The 24,170-nt window shown below is 41.1% G+C and overlaps 1 protein-coding gene across 1 annotated transcript in view; it reads left to right on the top strand.

Moving 5' to 3' along the window:
- The window catches only part of CSMD1 (CUB and Sushi multiple domains 1), a 1,400,820-nt gene that overhangs the window by 511,082 nt on the left and 865,568 nt on the right, over positions 1-24,170 (top strand). The gene's annotated exons all lie outside the window — the stretch shown is intronic.

The following is a 24,170-nucleotide window of genomic DNA, read 5'->3' as shown; positions in this document are numbered from 1 at the left end:
GGCAGTCACTGGGAAGTAAAGGAGGAGCCCCAGAGAGGTGAGATCCAGAAAGGGGAGCCCCAGACTGTGGTTCTAATTCTGCCAATGCCCAGCTGGAGCTTGAACCAGGCATATGAGCTGCAGGTTCAAACAGAACAGCTGAAGGTATAATAACTCTCCTGGGATTGGAACCTGCCCCCCCAAGAGGCAGAGTTTTCAGTATGAGTCCAAGTTAATTACTGGCTTAAAAAAAAACAAACATCAAAAGTATAAAACCCACTCCATGAAAAAAAAAATCAAAAGGAAAACAAACAACAAAAAAATGCTTTTTTCAACACTTTTTGGGAGAATATAACAGAATCCACAGTTTCAAAAAAATAACATTCATAATTCGAGACAATGAAAAATTACCCAAAATACTAAGTTGTAAGGAAACAAAAGCCAATTTTTCTTTTTAAGTTAATTTTAAGAAAAAAAAAAAAGTAAGACAAACTACTGACCAAGCTTAATAGAACCCAGATAATGGAATTAGCCAATGAGGATTCAAAGCAACTATTATAACTAGGCTTAAACAAGTAAAGGAGTCACTGTTCTTGATGAAAAATGTTGAAAATCTCAGCACAGAAATAGAGTCTATAAAATAAGAACCAAGAGAAAATTTCAGCATTGGAAAATAAAATATCCAAAATTTAAAATAAAATAAGTTTACTGAAGGGCTTTCAGGATGAAAATGGCATATGGGTCCATTAACCTGAAGGTAGACAATAGAAATTACCTAATTTGAAAAATGTTAGGTAATAGCAATTACCTAATTTGAGATAATTTGAGAAATTATCTTTGAAATAATGTTGAAATTTTCCAAATTTGGCAAAATTGGAGATCCAAGATGCTCAGTGAACTGAAGAAGGTTAACTACAAGGAAACCATACCTGGACACGGCATCGTCAAACTACTGAAGACAAGAAAGTCTTGAGAGCCTCCATTGAGATATGACATTACATACAGGGCACAACAATTTGAATTATTGCTGATTTTACACTGAAAACCATGGAGACCATTGATATAGAACAACATCTTTAAAGTGCTGAAAGCAAAGCAAAACAAAGCAAAACAAAAAATAAACTGTCGGGCTTCCCTGGTGGCGCAGTGGTTGAGAGTCCGCCTGCCGATGCAGGGGACGCGGGTTCGTGCCCCGGTCCGGGAAGATCCCACATGCTGTGGAGCGGCTAGGCCTGTGAGCCATGGCCGCTGAGCCTGCGCGTCCGGAGCCTGTGCTCGGCAACGGGAGAGGCCACAACAGTGAGAGGCCCACGTACCACAAAAAATAAAAATTAAAAAATAAATAAACTGTCAACCAAGATCTGTGAAAATGTCCCAAAAGAATGTGGGCAAAATATAGAGAAAATAAGAGAAAACTAAGAGGATTGTCACCAGCAGACCTGCAGTATAAAAAATGCTAAAGCAAGTTGTTTAGGCCTAAGAAAAATAATATGAGATAGAAACTCAAGTCTTTAATAGAGAAGAAAAATCAGTATAAGTGGTAAATATCTTGGTTAAAAGAAAAACATTTTTTTCTCTTAATTTCTTTAAAGTACACAAGACATTTTAAAGCAAAAATTCCTGCATTCGTTTTTTGAGGATTGGAAATGCATGTGGTTGAAATGTATAAGATAACCATAGCAAAAACAAACAAAAAAGGAGATGGTGTAAATACAATACATGTACAATTGCATTCTCTATACATTTGAATTAAAGTGGTAACAATACTGACTCCAAGAAGACTGAAAATCAAGGGTGTTTATTGTAATTCCTACATGCGTAGACTTAAAATTACATGTTATCTAAGCTAGAGATTTTAATATTCCATGTGACAAAATAGAGGGTTTGTGTTTTATTCGTGCAGTAGGGTCATTCTGAATGAATGAGTAAATGGGTAAATGAATAAATGATAATTATATTGTTGAAAATTATTCATGGTTTTATATAAAGTTACCCAACCAAATAGTATGAAATACATTCAATAAATTTAATAATTTCAAATTGAAAAAAATTATGTGAAGAAAGACATATAAAATTTACAGCAATATTAAGTTCTCTGAGAAATATTCATTAGTTTAAGAAACACAATGTTTTCTACCAAAATCTACTTCAGTTCAATAATCACTTTCAAATTCTCTGAGTTACACCTAACTTGAAATCATTCTTAACTAAAACTTAGTATGCAGTGAGTTGAGAAAATTCTTTCTTGGCTGGGTAGCGTCTTCACCCAGAACCCTGGATTCATGCTTTTTCTTCATCCTCATATGAAGTGAATCCATGGAAACACATGCCAGGAAAAAGGGCCTTGGGTACCCGTCATCTGTTATTTCACGTCGAACCTTCAAACACCCAGCCTCATTATGCTTGCATTTCATCAAATGCAAAATTAAGAGCTCTTGCTGTCTTACTTCTTTCTCAGAGGTGGAGTAACATTAAGATACATTAATTATATTTCGTACCTGAGTGTGTTTAGGAAATAGAATTATTGTTTGTCGTTTGTTTCAAAATACAGTGCTATTATAATCCTTTCTATCCCATGGGGTCCTGCATTAAACTAATAGTGATCAAGGGCTGTCCTCTTCGTGTTTCTGTTGTGATTTCTCTTGGAGCATAGATGGAGTTTTCATTTCCTCTTCACCCCTTTCTGCATTTGCTGGAATTTAGAATATGTCTTCATCCTCTCCCTTCCCCCAGTCAAAATATACTATCATCTATTTACAGAGTGGAAAGAGTAGAAATGTCCTTGATCTGATGAGCAATAAGACTAATTCACAGAGAGTTGTTAATGGTGACTAATATAGTACATTTCCCTTCTGGGCGTAATTACATTAAAAAAGACAATCACCACCTCACGTGATGAATCTTTAATGGTCAAATTTCAGGCAGGTACGTTTAGGAATACATCCAGTATTTTGGCTGTCAAGTCAATGCGTTAATTAACGTTCACATCATTTACTTGGCAAATATTATTGGGTAGTTCTACATACCAGGTTCTCTGCCATGTCCTGTGAAGTTACAGGGACATGCCAGCCACCCTCTGTCCTCCGTGACATTTAGAATTATGCATATACCATGAAAACAAGGGGTAGAAAGCAGAACACCAGGAAAGAGCCACCGATAAGCTAAGGTTGTGTGGATAACAAGGGGATGCCTCTCAGGTGTGGTGGGAGCCGTGGACAAAGGAGGAAAGGAGATTTGCTCAGGAGATTGGAGATTGAATCAGTTTCTAAGGAGAGGTAAAATGTGAACACAGAGAGACTATAAGGCTAGCATCCCAGACTGAGAACACTGCACATGCGTACGCTTGGAGGATGCAAACACAGAGCACCTTTAGTAGTGTTTTTGAAAATGAGCCAGCAGTTTCTCTACTTGTCCCACTGTTTTCTCGTTAGAGACCTTTCGGATTTGACCCAAGGATGCCCAGGGAGAGCTCCTCAAGCGGAGGAAGAGTATGTGTCCCAGGTGAGCCACCAACACGAGGGAGAAGGGGAGAGTGCCTTCCCCTCTTTTCCTCTTAACCCGAGTTGGAGGGAAGTAATGAATTTCTAGCACCGTCTGGTTCTCCTTCCCCGGTTATTCACCATTTCGTTTTTCTCTGTGTATTCTTCTTAAGGAAGGCAGTGAAGGAAGGAGGTTTTCAGATTTAAAAATATATTCCAGAGAAGCTAAATCCTCAGTCTTCCAGTTACTTCGTAGGATTCCTTTTTGCTTCATGTCCTCAAATGGTTAGCATGTGTGTGTTTGATGACAGAGCCTATCTTTTCGTAATTGGAAATCTTGTTGATTTCAGAGGAGTAAGCGGAGGTCTTATCCTTGGATTATTATAAAAATTGTATTACTGTAGGGCTACATTTCTGGGATGTTTTTTTCCTATTGTGGCTCATTAAACACTTCTGGGTGTGTGGTTGTATCTCAGCATAAACACAGAATAACAGAGGTAGCTGTCCTGAAACTCAGAGTGCAAAGGCAATGAACTCAAGTTTGGTTTCTTCTGTGAAGATCTTGAAACAGATGGTTGACCACCTCTCTTGTTTAATTTACATATTCTATCACAGGCATAAGGGACGCCCCTACCCCTGTTCATATGGACATGCTGCCATTTCTAGAGTCATAGCAGAAAGGAGTGGCCTGGTATTGTTTCATGGGCTTCACTCATGTGTTCCATGTCAGACAGCATTTGAGCGTGAGTACATCTTCTGGTGATGGAAAACAGAGGAGCTACTGTCAAGTAACATGAAGTTACTAAAACTGCATCTTGAAGCAGTGTTATGACCTTTGTCTAGATAATGCACACTCAATAAAACAAAAGCAAAACGCTTGATTATATAGATTCAATTATTCTCTAGCCGTTTGCCAAACAAAAAAAGTTTCAACAGTTTAGGGCCATAAACTCTTGCTAACTACCCATGACTTTGATGAACACTAGCTATATTCTGGTTCGATGTAAAAGTTCAATCCTCTGTTGGGGACCATGGAGACTTGTTTCCAAACAGAATCAACAGTTCTTGAAATGTTGACTGCTCTCTAGTTGTTTATGTGTTTTGGGCCGTTGCCTTTCGTATGATGTTTCGAATGATTAGTATCGTTGGAGTGTTTTATGTAAATAGTGTCAGTAAAATGTAACTTAAAAAGAAAAAAACTTAAACTTTTTAAATTTAAAGAGACAAACTAGGGAAGAGCATTTTAAAATCTTCAGTATTTTTCTATTTTGGAATAACTGTCAACTGAAAAAGATGTACAAGCTAGAAGGTGAGAGTTATGTTTTATTTTTTATTTATTTTTTTAATGGAAAAATCTTTTTTTTAATATTTTAAAATTTTTTATTTTTTTATACAGCAGGTTCTTATCAGTTAACCATTTTATTCATGTTAGTGTGTACGTGTCAATCCCAATCTCCCAATTCATCCCACCACCACCACCTCCCCCTACTTTCCCCCCTTGGTGTCCATACATTTGTTCTCTACATCTGTGTCTTGGGGGAAAAAACTGAGGACTTAAGCCCAGGATCCAGTATCTCAGACATCTCTGAGGGACGGCTCCAAGGAGGCAAGGGGTGGGTGGCGCCAGGATATATAAGAGTTTTTGCAATAACTACCAGGTAGTTGGGACATCAAAAGATTATTGTTAATTAAAGAAAACCAGATATCTCAAGTTAAGGCATTGAGCACTTTTCTATGTATGGGAAGATGCAAGAGTCTGGGCTCCCTGAAATCATTCCTTTGCTGTGCACCTCAGCTCTCTGGGGCCAGTATCCTGTGCTTCTCAACCTGAGTCTCCTCAAGGTGCACCATCGGGGGTGCCTGCAGTGTCTGATGGTTTGATGGCGGGCATTCTGTTTCCATCCTGAGGTCCTTCAGGACTCTCCAGAGGGGGTACGGTAGTGGCTGAAGGCTACAGCATCCTGTGTTTAGATACGGCAGGCAACATTTTTCATTCACATCTGTATTACATTCATCATCATTTTTTCTAGTATATTTTAATAATCATTTCAGATTTTTTTAAACTGAGCCACATATGTGGATGTGATGCAAACTGAGCAAAAGGATATGGGTGCAGTGCCTTAAATACGGAAGCCAGAAACAGGAAAAAAAGAATGTGAGTCCCACTCTCAGTGGGATTACCAGCTTTGGGGGAACCCACAGGCTAACCCACAATCACAGTATTGCAGGGATGTGAACATATAATCATGATCTCTTTGACTTCTGCTCCGAGGGTTACATCTCATTGAACTGTATGCCAGACCAAGCCACCTCAGCACCGTTATCCCCAGTTTGTAATAGTTATTGCTACTGGTACTTATGTGAAGAAAGGCTTTGTTGATAACCTTAATATTCGGGATTGGAGGCAATGAGCAGGTAAACTTCCCTGAGGAGATCAAATGTTTCTGGTCAAAGGAACCCCATGGTTTTGCAAACAATCTTGAGTTGTCCTTTTCCATTGATTAAAGAAAATTGGCCATAAACCCTTTAAAAAAATCAGATAAAAATAAAAGAGGGCTTCCCTGGTGGCGCAGTGGTTGAGAGTCCGCCTGCCAATGCAGGGGACGCGGGTTCGTGCCCCGGTCCGGGAAGATCCCACATGCCGCGGAGCGGCTGGGCCCGTGAGCCATGGCCGCTGAGTCTGCGCGTCCAGAGCCTGTGCTTCGTGGTGGGAGAGGCCACAACAGTGAGAGGCCCGTGTACCGCAAAAAAAAAAAAAAAAAAGAAAAAAAAGAAGAAATGGATGTAGAGATGGTCTGGGCAGATAGGATCAGAACCCAGTCGTGAAGATTCTTTTCTGCCAAGATAAGAAAGTTTATATTTTCTTCTTTTCTTGGCTGCCACAAAAGTAAGTTTATATTTTATTTTGCAGGCACCGAGTTTGCCCACTGTAGTTAAAAAAATGTTTTGGACAAAAATATTTATATTAAAAATCATTCTTGCTGAAGTTTGTCTACATACAGGTCACAGAAGCAAAGAGATTTATTTCATCTTTGCTATTGTAACTAATTAAAATAACCCAAACCTGATCTCATGCTTACATATAATGAGAGAATATATGATTTGGTATACTATATAACAGATTTAGGATCCATTTATTATTTCTAAAATATGTATTTTATATCATACATATTTTTTCTTAGAAAAGGCCTTGTGAAATTGGACCTCCTGTCACACCATGCAGCTGTTTCAGAGAATTTAATTCATTATTTGACTTTTTAATTTAAATGAAGAGAATCAATGAAACACTGCCCCCAGGGCACAATTCCTGTTCCCTTCACTGTCTTTTAATGTTATTAGAGACAAGTTCCCTTTAGCTAAATATCTCAAGTATTTAGAAAGGAATTGGGTATGTCAGCCTTCATATAAGACCTTAAGGGTTTGCACCTTTGGAAGCTGGGGACGCTTCCTGTGGCCTTGAGATGCCCTTCCTTAGGTGGGTCATGTGCCGGTGGTCCCCAGAGTCGGGGCAGAGGGCCTGCCTCTTGGGCAGCTTCGCTTTGATGTCATCCTTGGTGCAGATCTGCAGGCCCAGTAACCTCCAGCCAACTGTGACGTTAAGCTACCAAATTTTAAAACTTGGGTGAAACTCCTGAAGCCAGTGCCTCATTTAACATCCTTCCACAGGTGAGCTCGGAGTGTGGTCTCCTGCATCCCATCCCTGAGTGCGTGGGCCACTCGGCGAGGTAGTAAGCAACACACAGGTGTTTGCTTTCTGCCTCCTTAATATTCAGGTAGAAGACCACCCAGGAAAGCCCTAAGCTCCGATATAATTTGTGAAAAGCCCTGTTGGTTGGCCAGCATCTTGCGGGGATCCAGGAATAGAAACAAGGGAGGATCACAGAGATCTGATGGAGGGTGTGGAGCTTGGGGACAAGCACGGAGTGGAGTGAAGCTCTGGGACACAGAATAGATCCAGCCGTTATTAAACTGCTTTCCTGTTCCTTTACTTCTCATTTCTGGTGGTCACATCGTGGATCGTGGAACTGTACAATCAATGCAGAAACACTAATTTTCTAGCACCCTGAGTGGGCCGAGAGATTCTGAGTTTCCTGATTCACGTTCATGGAGCCCAGTAGAATTTACTGTCAGCAGAGGGCTGAGATGCTGGATGCTTTTTTAGGGACCTCCATTTCTCTGACACATTCTCTCTTTTTGCATAATGCTTCATGCTTTTATTAAGTCCTAGTCAAAGATGACTTGTCACCTATATCAGGGTACACGATTTGGGGTCTTCCCTACTCGTGAAATGCTGACACGGCGGAGTTCTCTTCTGATTCATTCTTACAAGATACAAAGTGCTCTCAGAGAAGTCATTTCTTGAAAGTTGTATGTTTAATTGGAATTAAACAAACATTATTTATTTAAATAAATTATGCAGGTTAAAAATAGCAGCTGCTGAACATTTCTAACATACTAAATTGAACAGTTTACTTACTGAGGATGTTTTATCCTGGGTCTGGCTCTCCCTGGTAGAATGTAGACTCAGGAAGGGAGCCTCTGTTGTGTTCACGGGTTCGTCACAAGGATCTAGAAAAGATCCTTAAATGCGGCACACCGTAAGTGCCAATAATATCTGTCAGTTGAATGGCTAGTTCTTAAAAAGCATTTTGTTTGAGATTAAGAATGCGGCACATACAAGTGTCTTACTTTGGTTTTATTTACTGGATACTTACAGAGCATGTACTATGTGCTGGGCATATGTTATAGATATACTATAATCTATATGGTTCGTTAGTTTGATATTATTTGAATTTTAGTCACGTGTATGGGCTCATATATAATTAAATTAGCTAATACAATATCTCTTAATACATGTATGGATTATCTATCACTTTATTTCTTTATCTACTTGAATATCGTTAATAACTTTTACATAAGATAATTAGTTTTAGTAATGATCAATATTATAGCAGTTTTCCCTTTAGCATTATATATTATAAATGTATATGTATATGTACATTTTCATCTCGTATGATAGGATTTCAACACACAAAGCACATGAGGAGATACGCATCTATAATACTGGCAGTGAATATTCAGATGTTACAGAACATCCAAAGGGAGCCTTGTTTGTTTTGGACTGGATCCCATTGGTCAGACATGATGGCCGCCTATATGATGACGATGGCATTGATCTGGCAGGAAAAAGCTACACTTGTGTGCACGGCTACAAAATCTAAATCTAAAAAGCGCTCCTTCTGGAGCTTTAATGTCAGGTCCTGGATGTATGTCATAAACCACAAAAAGAACAGATTGCTGGAGATGGCCGTTGTCAATAACATTTATATCAATTCAACAGGTGACTGAAATGGTCGCCCTATTTCGAATGGCTGGTCGCTGTACATTTATTTGTAGTGTGTGTGTTTTCATCCATCTCTGACTCCCTTAGAAATCTTGTAGAATATTTATTTACACCTCGGTGGCCTTACCACCCACTTAGTGCTTAAGAAAAAAAAAAAAGGTCAAATGAAAATTTTTCTGTGGCTCTCCACCCTGGGGCATTCTGTTTAGAGGTGCCCACATGAGATGCCTTCATCTTGCCAACATCTGTTTGGTCACTGTGTTTATCATGCAGTTACTCTGAGGAAGTGAGTCTTGTGCAGACCTCTCCTGTAGCCCGGGATGCCTTTCCTCACGCCAGCCTTGGCAAGTCTGGCATCCTTCTGGTCTCGGCACACGCCGTGAGTCTTCCCCTGTCCTCGAGCAGTGTCCACTTCTTCTCCTCTCCTGTTTGGTCCTCCTGGCTTTGTCTTTATCACATCAGTCGTCCTCCGCTATCCTCGTTATCCTCCTGCTGTCCTCCCGACTAGATGGGGAGCTCCCCGGCCAGACAGCAGAGGTTTTTACATCCCCTGACTAAAATTAGAGATAATTAAGAATCTCTATTAGTAATTAATGGATAATTCATTAACTTTGCCAGTTCACTCAGAAGTTGCTGAGTTACAGAAAAACTGACCTCCCAATATACAGGATACAATTTCTTCTAAGCGGAAGTACCATTGAAAATAAATTTGATTAGTGAAGGTAACTAGCTGCAAAGCAGATTACTCCTTTTCAGATACTAAGCAACTCAAGAGCTAAGCTGGTCATGAGAACAGTTTATTTGGTAAGAAGCAAAGGCTAAGATCATTGAAAATCGAAAATCTAAATCTAAGGTCATTGACTATCTTATACATTTTTGGAGGAAGCTATGTAAGCTTTACAGAGCTGGGAAGGGTAAGACTGACAGTCATTTCTGTGATTTATTACTGTTACTTATACTTCTTTTACTTTTTATCCCTTTTAATTTTCAGTACTTCCAAGTTGAAGAATTCCTCACATTATAAAGGTAGCCTGTCTGTGAAGTCAGAATTCCACAGTCGTGTTTATCACTTAAAATGACTCCAGGGCTTCCCTGGTGGCGCGGTGGTTGACAGTCCACCTGCCGATGCAGGGGACACGGGTTCGTGCCCCGGTCCGGGAAGATCCCACATGACGCTGAGCGGCTGGGCCCGTGAGCCATGGCCTCTGGGCCTGTGCGTCTGGAGCCTGTGCTCCGCAACGGGAGGGGCCACAGCAGTGAGAGGCCCGCATACCGCAAAACAAACAAATAAACAAACAAAAAACAAATGTCTCCAGTCTCATCTGCAGTGCTGGGTTCCTATAAGTTCTCCTGTGGGGGAATTGAGGTTGAGGGATTTCCCACATATGGGGAAACCCTGGGAGTAAGCAGATAGGCCTGCTAAAGCCCATCTTGTGCATTTATAGTCACAATAATTAAGCAACAAAGATAACACAATAAACAAATAATAGGTGGCTGGCATTTTGCACATCATAAATTAATCACAATGGGCATTGTGGGATTAATTTTCGTTTTTGCTTTTCTTACTTAGTAGAGGCTGGTCTTATCTCTTTCCTCCACACTTCAGTGAGAAGCTTACATATTATTTTGTTATTGCAAATGTTAAACATACTAAGAGAGAGTTGTTTCGTTTTTCCCTTTCTGTCCAGTCACCTAAATAAATGATGAGTGATCCCTGCCTTTCTGATGTTTGCATCGATCATGCAATGCACGATGTTCTTTATCTTGGAGCTTTGGGTGGTCCCAAGTAAAGAGAATAATGGGAATGGCTGTGAAGATAAGTACACTTTATGGAGGAATACGTATTTCCCCAGTTCCCTCACTTGTAACATCAATTCTCCTTCGGCACACCCCCTGCCCCCTGCCTACAACTCCACCCGTAATTAATCCTGGACAGTTCCAATGCCCAGACTGACTTTCTCTTTCTCTGTCTACCAGGGCAAAAGCCCTCTCTCCTTCTGACACATCCCCCTCTTTGTTTCTTTTCTAAAGCCTCAGCTGCTTCTTTTTCAAATAATAACAGAAATAATTAGCAATTCTCCAATATCAAAACAGAGATTCCCTTGGTTGAGTTACATTTCACAAAAGAAAATCTGTATAGTCTCTGGAAAGTGAGCCTTTCAGGAGGGGACAATCCAGGCAGGATGAGTAAACACATTTGCATATTTTTATTAAAAAGCTTAAATATCAATTACTTTATTCCTCAAGTGTTTACTATATTTATAGAACCAATATTTTACTATTTTGCTATATTTATATTTTTACTATTTTACTAAGTTTATAAACCTAGCATAGTAAAAAAAAAAATTACACCTTGTAAATCAATCCTACTATTTTTTTCAATGTTAGTCATTTGAAGTACAAATAACATTTATTGATCATTTTTTTCCCTAAAGATTTTATTTATTTAGACATTAAATAACCAAGCCAATTAGTTGTATATGACAGCACATTTTATCTCCAACTAATACATGGTGATTTTTTAAATTCCAGTACCATTATTTTGGTGGCATCTGAAATTACATTGAAGTCTTTTCGTTTTAATGTTTTTCTACTAACATTTTATATCCATTACAATTCTTGAGATTATTAAACATGAACTGATTTTGACCTTTAGTTTTAGGAAATAATTTATATAAACATTTAATATAATATATTAACAACGTTTTCTCTTTACAAAGCTGATATGATGTGATTTTGGAATGTTTAATGAGCTTAAAATATGTGTTAGATCAATTAATAGGTAGTACTGTAAAACTTTTAGGTATAAAGAGGGATTTTTTTTCTTTTTTTCTTTTCTTTTTTTTTTTTTTGGCGGTACGCGGTCCTCTCACTGTTGTGGCCTCTCCCGTTGCGGAGCACAGGCTCCGGACGCGCAGGCTCAGCGGCCATGGCTCACGGGCCCAGCCACTCTGTGGCATGTGGGATCCTCCCGGACCGGAGCACGAACCCGTGTCCCTTGCATCGGCAGGCGGACTCTCAGCCACTGCATCACCAGGGAAGCCCCGGGATTTTTTTCTTAGCTTAGGAAAAGTTATTGGAGAAGACTATTGAAATCTCTCAAGATAACAGCAATGAATGGTATTATGGAATTTGTTTAACATGTATTCATTTGAGTGAAATAATCTTGTTTTCCAAGCTAATTTTATTCAGCTCTCGAATAAGAAAACTGCAGAGTTTTAACTAGTTGAATATATAGGAGATATTCTTTTCTCGAACTGCTTTTAAGTAGGTGGGCCATGTTTTTGTTATCATCTAATAATATACGAACGAAAAAGCAGTTCTGAATGAAAACTTTTCATTTCTCTTAATAAGTCTATGGATTTAAAGGAGAAATCATGGAGCTCAGGGTACAAATGCACATACAGTTCTATACATTACAATGTATTTAAACACATCCTTTCTAAATAGTTGTTGCTGCAGATAAACAGATGTTGATGGAGCGTCTATTTTCATTATTATATGTCCAGATAAAGAGAGTTGTCATCTTAAATGACGCCTTACAAAACTCCCAAACATTTACTATGCAAACACGAGAATTAACATTTACTAAACTTAGTCGTGTAAGGCACTATTGTCGGGTCCGTTCATTACATAATTAATCAGAGAAGTTTCCTAATCTGTGTTTTATGGTCTGGAAGGAAAATCAGTTACATACATCCAAAATCACAGCATACTAGGAAGAGTGATGAATTTTATGGGCGTTTTAATTGTCAGCATTTTAGATGATTGCATTCACCAGGGCATAGACTAAACTCTTATAACAAAAAGACTCCAAAATACAGCAGCTGAGGCTGGGAAGAAGTTTACTTCTCTCTCTAATGCAACAGTGTAGGGGTGGGAAGGAAGTCCAGCTTGGGCAGGTGACTCCATTCCATCTGTTATTTACTCAGGCAGCCATTCCTTGAATTCCTGTCCTTATCTATGCGGTTGTAGGCAGATCAGCCCACCAACCCCTCTCCAGTGTTCCAGTGGAGAGAAGAGAGAGCAAAGGGTAGGCAGCTCCCTTGCGAGGAATCTGCACGTGGCACCCTTCACTCCCCATCACATCTTCCTGCTCTGGATTTCATCATCTGTCCCTGCCTATTTTCAGGAGAGATGAGGACACATGATCCTCTCTGTGTGGCCATATGTTCCGCTGTCTTTGTCAGTTCAGGCTGATATAACAAAGTAGTATAGACTGGGTGACTTGTCCACAACAGGAATTTATTTCTCTGAGTTCTGGAGGCTGGAAGTTTGAGACCAGGGGCCAGCGGGGTCCAGCTCTGGTGAAGGCTGTCTTCCAGACTGCAGCCTGCTGACTTCTAACTCTGTCTTCACATGGGGGAAGAGGGTGAGGCTCTCTGGGGTCCCTTTTATCAGGACACCAATCCCATTCATGAGGGCTTCACCCTCGTGATCTAATCACCTCACGAAGGCTCCACCTCCAATTGCCATAACCTTAGGGGTTTGTATCCCAACCTCTGAGTTGTAGGGGGACACAAACATTCAGTTCATAACATTAGTTAAAACTTGGCGGTGGTAGGGGGAGGTCCGTTCTAAGAAAAGAGGGGAGCTTAGCTATGGAGAGACCACTACCAGTCTGCCACAGTGACATGTCCACACGCAGATATAGGACTGAAATTCAGCTCTGCGGTGATCTTCACGGGAAATTCCACGCGGGGTAAGGGGAGCCTCCGACCCCAAATGGAGAGTTGCAGCCACTCTGGCGAAAAAAACCATCTCTCAAGCCTCTTTGTAAGATTCTTAACATATTTGTAATGTAAATAACAGAAAGTTAGCAAGTATGTGTTGAATAAATAAGTCTTCTGATCTATAAATTATCCTCTATCATAATTATAGTAACTAATTTCAAGCCTCATCAATAATTCACCCAACTTTTAGTAAAAGTTATCGATCATTCTAATAAAAATTAGAGACTTACAGCCTTCTGGTTCCCCATCTAACATAAGGTCCCAAATATTAATCATGTCCAAGTGAAAATCTAGAAGCCCTTGCACATCCCTTATGCTATACATGACAAGTTATCTGAATGTCATTTGTTCTTGTATAATGTGGTGAGCAAAATATGGACCATACTGATATTAGAGATCCACCTGGTTATGGGATGCTGCCCGTCAGAATTGATTGCCTACATGCCATTCTCTTATATTCAGAGAGGGCCTTTAATTCTGCTCCAGCATCTTCAACCTTGCAGCTTCGTTTAGCTAACTTACGCTATGGGGCTTGCTCAGCCCTCTGGTGTCAGGCCAAAATTTAAAGAAACTGCCTAGTCTGAGTTGACTTTTGTCATATATTTTCTTGACTCTCCAAAACCTAGATGAATTTATGTGCACAGATCCACCAGGTTTGGCCTTGTTCCCACAAGTCGTTGTCCACAGGAGGTCTGCTCACAGCACAGATTCCCAGTGAGATCCTTTTGCCCTTTTTTCTGTCTTTTTTTTTCCTGGTTCTCTCTTTTAAAAAGGCTGCTGTAACTCAGGGCACTACACTTCAAAACAAATAAAGAGCAGGCTTCTAGCGTCTTACAGGAGTGAGTGTTGTAGGTCTCTGTATGTTAGCTTAGGTCACATGACTCCTGCAATGTCCAGGGCCTTCCTTTCCTGTCCAGAGCACGTGAGTCCTCATTGATGTGAATGGAGATTCATTCAGGCTTCGTGTACAGGCAGGCTTGTATTGGGTTGGCCAAAAAGTTCATTCGGCTAGCGAATATGTTGTTTAGTGAAGTTCGTGAAAATGAAAAATGTCTTTTATTTTTACTTAACACCAAACGAACTTTTTGGCCAACCCAGTATTTATTCCTGGAGTGTTTGAAATTCTCTTTGAGATGCAGGATCTTTCCTAAGATGTTAAGAATTGTCATCTTCAGATAAAGATTCTGATTAAGATAGATTCCACTTCTTGGGAATTCAGAATTTCCCACCCAACCAGTGTGTGCATTCATTCACTCATTCAGTGATTCATTCATTCATTCCATACAGCGTGTATGAAGTCTCCACTATATATTAAGTGCTATTGCAGGTGTTGTGGCTACAAACGTGAATCAGAGAACTAGTAAGCCTTCTCTCCTTCAACTCAATTCTAGGGTGGAATAGATACCAGTAAGCAAATGAAATCATTTAAATAGATACCAGTAAGCAAATGAAATCATTTAAAATTGTTGTAGTGATGGGAAGAAACTAAAACCTGACACAATAGAAAATACTAAGAGGCAAGAACAGAGTTCTTTTAGGTCAGCTGAACGAGAGAGCTTTGAAAAATGGTGGTGATCAAGCTGAGACTTGAAGGATAAGAAAAATCACGTAAAGGTCTGGGGAGGGGGGGAGGGGGCAGTAATCTGAGCAGAGGTCCTAAAGCTTGTGCGGGCTCAGAGGAGGGAGGGTGTGTGCATCCTCTTCAAGGACCTTGGGGAAGACCTGTGAGGCAGAAGCACAGCGAGAGGTTTAGGAGTTACGGTCAGAGAAGTAGCGAGGGGCTGGGCCACGTGGGTGTTGCAGCACCTACTAAGGGGTCTGGGTTTTATTCTGACTTCAGTAGGAAGGCTCTCAGCAGGCGCGGGCCTGACCTGACTGTGTTGTAAAAAGGTCCCTTTCCATGGTGCCGGAAATGGATGGAAAAATGCACAGGAGAAGGGGATAGCCAGAGGGATATTGAAGAGGTGTGTGTGTGTGTGTGTGAGTGTGAGAGAGAGAGAGAGAGATAGTACATGACAAAGAAGCATGCTTTAACCTTTTCCAAGAGACTTTCTTTTTAATAAAGCTTGAGCTCTTTATATGAATTCAATCATGGAAAAAGCTTTTAAGTTCAAATGAATATGAAAATCATAAATTAGTAATATACCGATGCCTGGTAAACTGAAACTGCTTATGTCCATAGCTTTAATTTAAGAGTATTTTTAGAAGGTAGGTGCAGGCTCCCATAGAAGAAAAAGTCAATCAGGTTAGACTGAGTGACAGCCAAGAATTTATTAATTGGAAATAATAGATAAAGCCATATGACTTTTAGAAATCGTTAAACTCCTTTCATCATTTTCTGTACAAATGTATGTTAAAATTAAAAGAAGTGCTTTTAATCGCTATAAAACCTATGCTATGTATCTAAATGAAATTATAGAACCATTATTTTAAATTATATCCACTTCCATGTACAGGGATCTAATGTATGGACTTGATTTGAATTACTCAGACGTATATTTTTCTATGCACTTCGTAAGACACACGTGTGGGTGTGTTGTGTACATGTACATGAATATAGGCATAAATATCCTAATGTTAGAAAAAAAAACGGGCTTCCCTTGTGGCGCAGTGGTTGAGAGTCCGCCTGCCGATGCAGGGGACACGGGTTCGTGCCCCGGTCCGGGAAGATCCCACATGCCGCGGAGCGGCTGCGCCCGTGAGCCATGGCCGGTGACCCTGCGCGTCCGGAGCCTGTGCTCCGCAACGGGAGAGGCCACAGCAGTGAGAGGCCCGCGTACCGCAAATAAATAAATAAAAACCACTCAAGCAGTGCCAAGAGCCTGAAAGAAACAGTGCGTGGTCAGGATGTGGAAACGCCATCTCTTGTAATGGCTGAAAATTACCTCTGCGGGTAATTTAATCTTTGTATTTTATAGGTCACTTGTGTTCTCATGTTTTATTTTAGTCTTTGAATCTTATAGTTATTGCTTTGAGTACTGTGTTGTCTCTTTAAAATTATTTCTGCTATAACTCTCTTCCTAAAAGTAATTTGCTCTTTTCCTAAGTCACCACTAATAGCATGAATATTCTTGAGTTTGTTTCATTCTAAAAAATCTGCCCCCTGTTGGAGCCATGACTGCACTCGTGTCCTGGGGGCCCTGGCTCTGCTTGGGCCCGGCTCTCCTCCCCTCGTGTTCAGCTCGGCATTTGGACTCCAGCATCAGGAGCCTGTCAGATGGTCCAAGCTAGTGATCTCCACCTGCTGCTAGCGCTTTCCATTCATTGGCACTAAGGGAGCAGCGCTATTTTAAATTATATTGTCCTTGAAACCTTCGATCTGCTCATACCATGCACAGCTGATAAGCTTTTTGTCTGCCTACCCCTGCAACGATGTTCTTCCTTTAGAATAGTTGGAAAAAATAAGAGTCTTCATCTTCCTTCTTGCTCGTGAGATCCTTAGTGCCAAGCTGCTCGCCCACTGTCCCCCCAGCCTCCCAAACCCGGCACCCCACACCTTCTGGCCCTGACCCACCTCTCCAGGGGCCCACTGGCGCCAGTTATTAACAGGCTTTGCCGGTGATAAACCCCTCCTCTGCCTTTTGTCCCGTTCCTCATTCTTGGGGCGGTGAGGGTGCAGACCCCTCTTCTGTAACTGCTTCGTGCTGATTTCAGTGTCCTCATACCCTGGGGGAGGGGCAGAACCTCTCCCCAGCAGCCTCCAGGTGAGTTTGATTGTTGCCAGGGCTCCTCATTGCAATGAAAGGTTTAACTCTGTTTGTTTGTTTGTATTTTTTACTTCCCTGTGGGATCTGAAACTAGTCCTATTTAATATGTAGTTCATGGAGGTGTTTTTTTTTTTTTAATTTCCTGGAATATACCTAAACCTTCAGGTTTACAAGAAAAGCTGTTACCAGAAAGCTTTGCATTCAGGGTACCATGTGGCAATAACAGAGAAGGTGAGAAGGTAGTGGACAAGAAAGGGTGTGGCCTTTCTAGCGATGCCAGTGGGCCCCTGGAGAGGTGGGTCAGGGCCAGAAGGTGTGGGGTGCCGGAGTTTGGCAGCTGGAAACACTTGCTTAAGACCATCTCCGGGAACTGATCCTGGCCAGAGGGAGCTGCTGCGTCTAAGGTGACACCTGTCAGTGTGTGTGTTTGCGGGGGGAGCCTCAGCTCATAACTGGGTAGTCTGCTGGAAGGGCAATGGCCTCACCCCAAGTTGAGACAATCCGGAAACCAACCCAAACCCAGAGCTCCCTGGAGGATGGTCTGAGGCTTTGTCATGGCTTTGTCATGCCCTGCAGCTCAGTACCTTTCTCTGCCCAGCCCTGCTGCCTCTCCTCCCCCAGCCCCACCAGGTAAAGTGCGTGCACCCGACCCCCGTGTCAAGGGTCGGCGTCCCAGGGAACCAGGCTGTAGCTCTGCGATTGAGGCCTAGATGAAGGGAGGCTTCTTGTTGCTCAAACCTGTAGCATCACCTGGAGAATGAAGTTTCCTGATCCCTCCCTCTGGAGGGGTCGCCGCCCTCAGAGACATGACTGCAGGTGAATCAAGCTGAGCCCCTTTTATGGTTAAGAATCAACATAGGCTTGCTATGTCCACCCTTTTAACATTGTGAGATAACCCTCTTTATCCTTGGTTATATTATTTTGCATTAAAACTGTGTAACGGGGCTTCCCTGGTGGCGCAGTGGTTGAGAGTCCGCCTGCCGATGCAGGGGACACGGGTTCGTGCCCCGGTCCGGGAGGATCCCACATGCCGCAGAGCGGCTGGGTCCGTGAGCCATGGCCGCTGAGCCTGCGCGTCCGGAGCCTGTGCTCCGCAACGGGAGAGGCCACAGCAGTGAGAGGACCGCGTACCGCAAAAAAACAAAACAAAACAAAACAAAACTGTGTGATGTTAACATAGCAACTTAAGTGTTCTTTTGATTAATGTTAGTATTCTTTTGATTAATATTTCTCATTTTACTTTTGTTGCTTTGTGTCTTTAAAGACTGTTTCTTGGCACCAGTGTATCACTGCCTTTTTAAAATCCAATCTAATAATCTCTGCCTTCCCCCCCCCCACGTGTCTAGTTAACCTGTTTGATCTTTACCTTCTTCAAGACATAGAATACAATTATTATAACCATTTTAATGCTGTTGTCTACTAATTCAGCCATCGGTGTCCTTTCTGGCTCATTTTTTATTCTTCTTTTTCCTCATTATGGATTTTATCGTCTTGCCTGTTGGCATGCTTGATTGGATACCAGATATCGTGACTCTTAATTTGGAGGTTGTTGGATATTTTTGTATTCCCCAAAAGATTTTTGGATGTAGTTAAAGTTCTTGGAACGGTTTGATCCTTACAGGTACTGCTTTTTCAGGCTGCATGAGGAGTGAGTCAAGTTAGGAACCTCGGGTGAAAGTGTAAGTGGGCGTTCACTCCCGGGTTGCGCCAGGGATGGTCCTACAGTTGAATAACCCAGGTAGTGAGAGCCCCTCAGATTCTCCACGCAAGGCCCCTCACTAGCCTCACCCTACTCTGATCCTGTTGCTTGTGAGATTTCTGACACGTGACGCAGGCAGCATTCACTCTAGAGTGTGTTTTCCCCACTGCTGAGCTTAGAGCCTTCTCAGTACACTGACTTGTGTCCAGTGAAATGATGGAGGTTTTTGTTCTCACTGTTGGGAAAGGCATTCTTCTCAGCCCTGCAAGCATCCTGGGCACTTTTGCTTCTAATCCCTCCGTAATTCTTTCACTAGCCTTGGGTCGTTTCTTTCCATACATACATTAGTAAGAACTCACCCCATATTCAAGAGGGGCCTTCTGTAGGCCTCTGGAGCTCTCTTCCTCCTGTGAAATTTAGCTTCTCTGACACCCCGGGGCTCTCGTCTCTGTCTCAACTCAGGGAGACTGTCAGACTCAACCTGGGTTTCTACTCCCTACACCTTTGGTCCCTAACTCTCTCCAAGAAATAAGCTGGAGAAATTTTAGGGATTCTCATTTAATTCCCATCTCTCAAGGGTCGTGTTCCAACACTGACTGATGTCCAATGCTTTGAGAGCCATTTAAAAAAAAATAAATTTTGATTTTTTTTAAACTTCATTAAAGCAGGAAGGTAAATCCAATACCTGATACTCTAACTTAGCCCATAGAAGAAGTGTTATAGTGAGATTTTTAAAAATTTGAATTAATAAATGAACTGTGACTCAGAAAGAGTTTAGAATTGTTTTCTAGAATCAATTTAATTCAATTTTGTTAACCATCCCTAGTGGTATTTAATGTAACATTTAACCTTTCGAATGGGTCTTACTGTCCTTGTTATATGGATATCATGAATTAGAGAGTAAACAGAAGCATTATTTAGCATGGGGCACAGGTCATTTCGATCAGTTTCTGAGTGGTTGCTGGCTTCTTTGCTCTCATTAATTTGATATCTACCAGGGCTTGTGGTCATGTTTGTTTCAATGTCCTTTTCAATTTTTAGAAATACTCTTAAGTCATCATTATATAAATATTGAACAACTTGTAATCAACTGAACATCCATTTATTGAGTGTAAAGTTCACTTTTGAGAAGAAGAAAGATGGTCATAAAAAATTGTATATCTGGGCTTCCCCGGTGCAGTGGTTGAGAGTCCGCCTGCCGGTGCAGGGGACACGGGTTCGTGCCCCGGTCCGGGAAGATCCCACGTGCCGCGGAGCGGCTGGGCCCGTGAGCCATGGCCGCTGAGCCTGCGCGTCCGGAGCCTGTGCTCCGCAATGGGAGAGGCCACAACAGTGAGAGGCCCGCGTACCGCAAAAAACAAACAAACAAGAGAAAGATCATTTTTAAATGAAGGAAACAGGAGTGACAAGTGGCTACAAAAAAGTACCCGGCACAGTGGGTTATGTGGATCAGGATCAGACAGACTTGTGTTTCTCCTCCAGAAACAGACCGTATAATGTTGGACACATTACTTAAATTTCAGTCTCTATGTCTTGACAAGGGGAATTAAAAATAAAATAAAAAACAAAAAAATAAAAAATAAATTAAAAAAAGGGTTGAGGCGGACTCTCAACCACTGCGCCACCAGGGAAGCCCAATCTTTCTGTTTTATTTTGGCCAAACCTTACCACTTCCCACCTTGGAGTATACTTAAAACTCCTTATACTTAAAACACTTCCTCTTTGAGTTCTTCTCATCCAGATCCTGTAACTTTTCAGGCTTCTACACAGCATATCTCCCGAAATGTTGTTCTTCACGTGGAGAAAGAGACTTTGGAAGTGGATGGCATTAAATTTCTCCCCCGCCCCTAAGAAATCCTCCTTGCTCTTGTCACGTAACTGCTGTCTCTGCATCTTCTTGTCCCACCAAACGGCCACGATTCAGAGAGTCAGGACAGAGAATAAATGTCAGGTTTCAAGATTTGAAAATCTAGCTTTCAAAGCATTCCGGAAGATGAGTACTGTGGATTGTTCTAATCCTTCCCAAAGGTTTCAGGAGGGAGCGGAGGGCAGTCTGTGGACAAACACATCACGCATCCGTTGGTTTTATTTCCAGGGGTGTATGTCAGGTGGGTGTTTGAGGTTTTATTTCCTTAAGCTGCAGTGAAACTCCTGGAAAGGCCAAGTGTAAACAAGTAGTCTGACATTCACCTTCCGGGGAACCAGTTTCCAAATGCACTGGCCTAATGAAATTTCATTAATTGTGTACATCCTGTTAAAAATGCTGCCCTTCCTCTGATGAATTTCAGACTTCTGTCCGCCAGCCTTTTGTCCCATTTCCTGATGAATATTAGTGACATATTTTATTTTAGTATCATGTTTCCACTTTTCTTCTGGAAAGGGATTTGACATGGTATCCATTGAATGACTGAAACAGTTGGGTCAAAGGTTTGATGTGATAGCCTAATTAAGTCATTGAATTGTGACCATTTGTGCTTGCCAAAGCAGAAGTGTTACAGAGGGATTTTCAGTGAGCCTAATTGGAATGACAGCCTAGGTTTCAAGTCCTGGGTGTACAAACTTGGCTTCGTGGGGTCTGATGGGTGGAAACCTGCCGTGAGAGGAAAGCAGTGTGCCCAGAGCTCCTTTCAACATTCTTTCACACCCACAAGTGTCTGCACTGGGTGCCTGATTCCCATCACCCTAATAGGAATTTCTTGAAGCATCTATGAGGAAGAGTGCACATTACTTCAAGGAATGATTAAAGCAAACTAAATGTAGAGTCCAAGTCAATTCAGTAAGTATTTACTAAATACTTAATGTGTCCTCGTTGCTCTGGGAGACACCAAGAGACCGTCACCATCTTCGGGGAAACTGGTTGAAAAGTTGGTTCAAATAAAAATGGCAGAAGTGACAGTGGGGTTGAGTTTATTTTAAATTAGTCTTGTCCAGCCACTGGATTTTCATGTCTTGGCATTGTTTTTGTGTGTCTGAGTCATAAATCTTTGTGTAGACCTATAATCATTTTTGTCCATTTTTCGCAATTTAAGATATTTTGAGGGCTTCCCTGGTGGCGCAGTGGTTGAGAGTCCGCCTGCCGATGCAGGGGACACGGGTTCGTGCCCCGGTCCGGGAAGATCCCACGTGACGCGGAGCGGCTGGGCCCATGAGCCATGGCCGCTGAGCCTGCGCGTCCGGAGCCTGTTCTCTGCAACGGGAGAGGCCACAACAGTGAGAGGCCCGCATACCGAAAAAAAGAAAGATATTTTGATAATGTCTTAATGAAATGGCTGATGCCTTTGTAATATTATGTGCGTGTTTGCATTTTCGTGTTTGTTTGCAGCTAGAAGTAAATGTTTTAAATCATCCTCAGTTACTTCTATTCTCTTGCTGACATTGTTCACATTAACATTATTTTCCTAAATTATAAGGTTGGTTGAAATCAAAATTTTCATTCTGGACAAGGAAGAAAAACACCAAAAGCATTCATATTCACATATTCCCCCCCAACCCCATCTGTTTTTCTCTCTCTGTTGATGATAGAAATTCAGCGCATGTCTCACGTCTGTCTCTGATTATAAGGTCCCTAGCTCAGGCTAGCTGTTGGGCATCCCGGGTCATAAAATAAAGTGATTCTCCAAGATAGAATTGAAAGTTTTCTACCTTAGGAAATCATAGACAGTTAAATTCCAGACAGTTAAACATGTTTTTAAACAACATTTTAAAAACAGATGTATTGCCTTAGGGATAGTGAATGTGGAATGAAAAACAGAATTTCTTTTTTATAAAAGACCCATAGATGATTATAGATTATACTGAATTATTTTCTATTATGTTATCAAACAGGTTTTTGTAGACTTTTCAGAAATTATTTTCTAAAAACTAGAACTGAGCAAGCTGTGACTGTATAGTGATTTCATAAACATGTCAGTAATATTAAACATCTAAATTGTAGTATTTGTTTTCTAAGTGTTTCTATATAGTTTAGTTCATATGTATTTAATACGAAAATAAAATTAATCTTGGAAATCACTGAAATTCCCTCCCTGTTCACTGGGAAATGTCTATTTATCTCTCTGTTTACAAACAAAGAAAAAAAGAAAAAGTGCTCTCTCTATTACACATATATAACAAAATGTACCCCTATACCAATGCAAAAAATTGGATACAGAAATAGAATAATTTTGTTCATTTGGAAATACTTTTTTTTGGAAAATCATTTCTTTTTTAAATGGTAGGATCCTTGGTGTATTTGAATTCTACATAACAGCAGCTAACTTACTGATGATATGCTAAATTTAAACCAGAAATATGGAGACAGTAGCCGACAGTCATCAACTTCGTCTATTCAACTTAATGGTGCCTCAATTACGTTCAAAAGTACGTTCTATGCGTGTGAAACGGCATCGTGTCCATTAGGTTTCAAGGCAGTTGAATTAGACAGAGAAGCCTGTCAATATGAAAAGTGAGGAGGCCAAGGAAGACCAGAATCAAGGCTGTCTCACTGAAATGCAAGTGAGACAGTACTTGCCTTGTCAAAACTGATACTTAAAACTTTGTTGTGGGGCTTCCCTGGTGGTGCAGTGGTTGGGAGTCCGCCTCCCGATGCAGGGCACGCGGGTTCGTGCCCCGGTCCAGGAGGATCCCACATGCCGCGGAGCGGCTGGGCCCGTGAGCCACGGCCGCTGAGCCTGCGCATCCGGAGCCTGTGCTCCGCAACGGGAGGGGCCACAACAGTGAGAGGCCCGCGTACCGCAAAAAAATAAATAAAAAAAACTTTGTTGTGAATCAGACACTCCAAATGCATATATCCTTACAGATGGCTTGGAATATAATAGTGGTAGAGTTTTTGTAAAAGTCTGATAGATTAGCAAATGACAGCTTTATTATTTAATTCAGTTGTTTATCTATCAAACATTGATTGAACACTTATTACTGGTGTGTATCAGGCAGTGCTGGAGGAATAAGGGAAAATATGGCATGGATATTCATTCATGCTGTATTTCTGTTATTTTTTCAGATATCTATATTCTGCTGTATTATCTGATTTCTAACTATGTGGGACTGTAGAATCTCATAATTAAAAAAATAATCTAGATGTCCTTCAGAACACTGAATCTAAGCAGAACTGTATCTTCCCCTCTTAACAAAATCCACTTACTTATACTTTTTAAATATTTCTTTACAGAAGTACTAAATTACAGATTTTACAAAACACAAATCCATTTCTCTGTTTAATTTTTCGACAAA

This window comes from Lagenorhynchus albirostris, chromosome 21 (genome assembly GCF_949774975.1).
Source record: "Lagenorhynchus albirostris chromosome 21, mLagAlb1.1, whole genome shotgun sequence".
Lineage (NCBI taxonomy): Eukaryota > Metazoa > Chordata > Mammalia > Artiodactyla > Delphinidae > Lagenorhynchus > Lagenorhynchus albirostris.
This window is presented reverse-complemented; position numbering and strand designations above follow the sequence as displayed.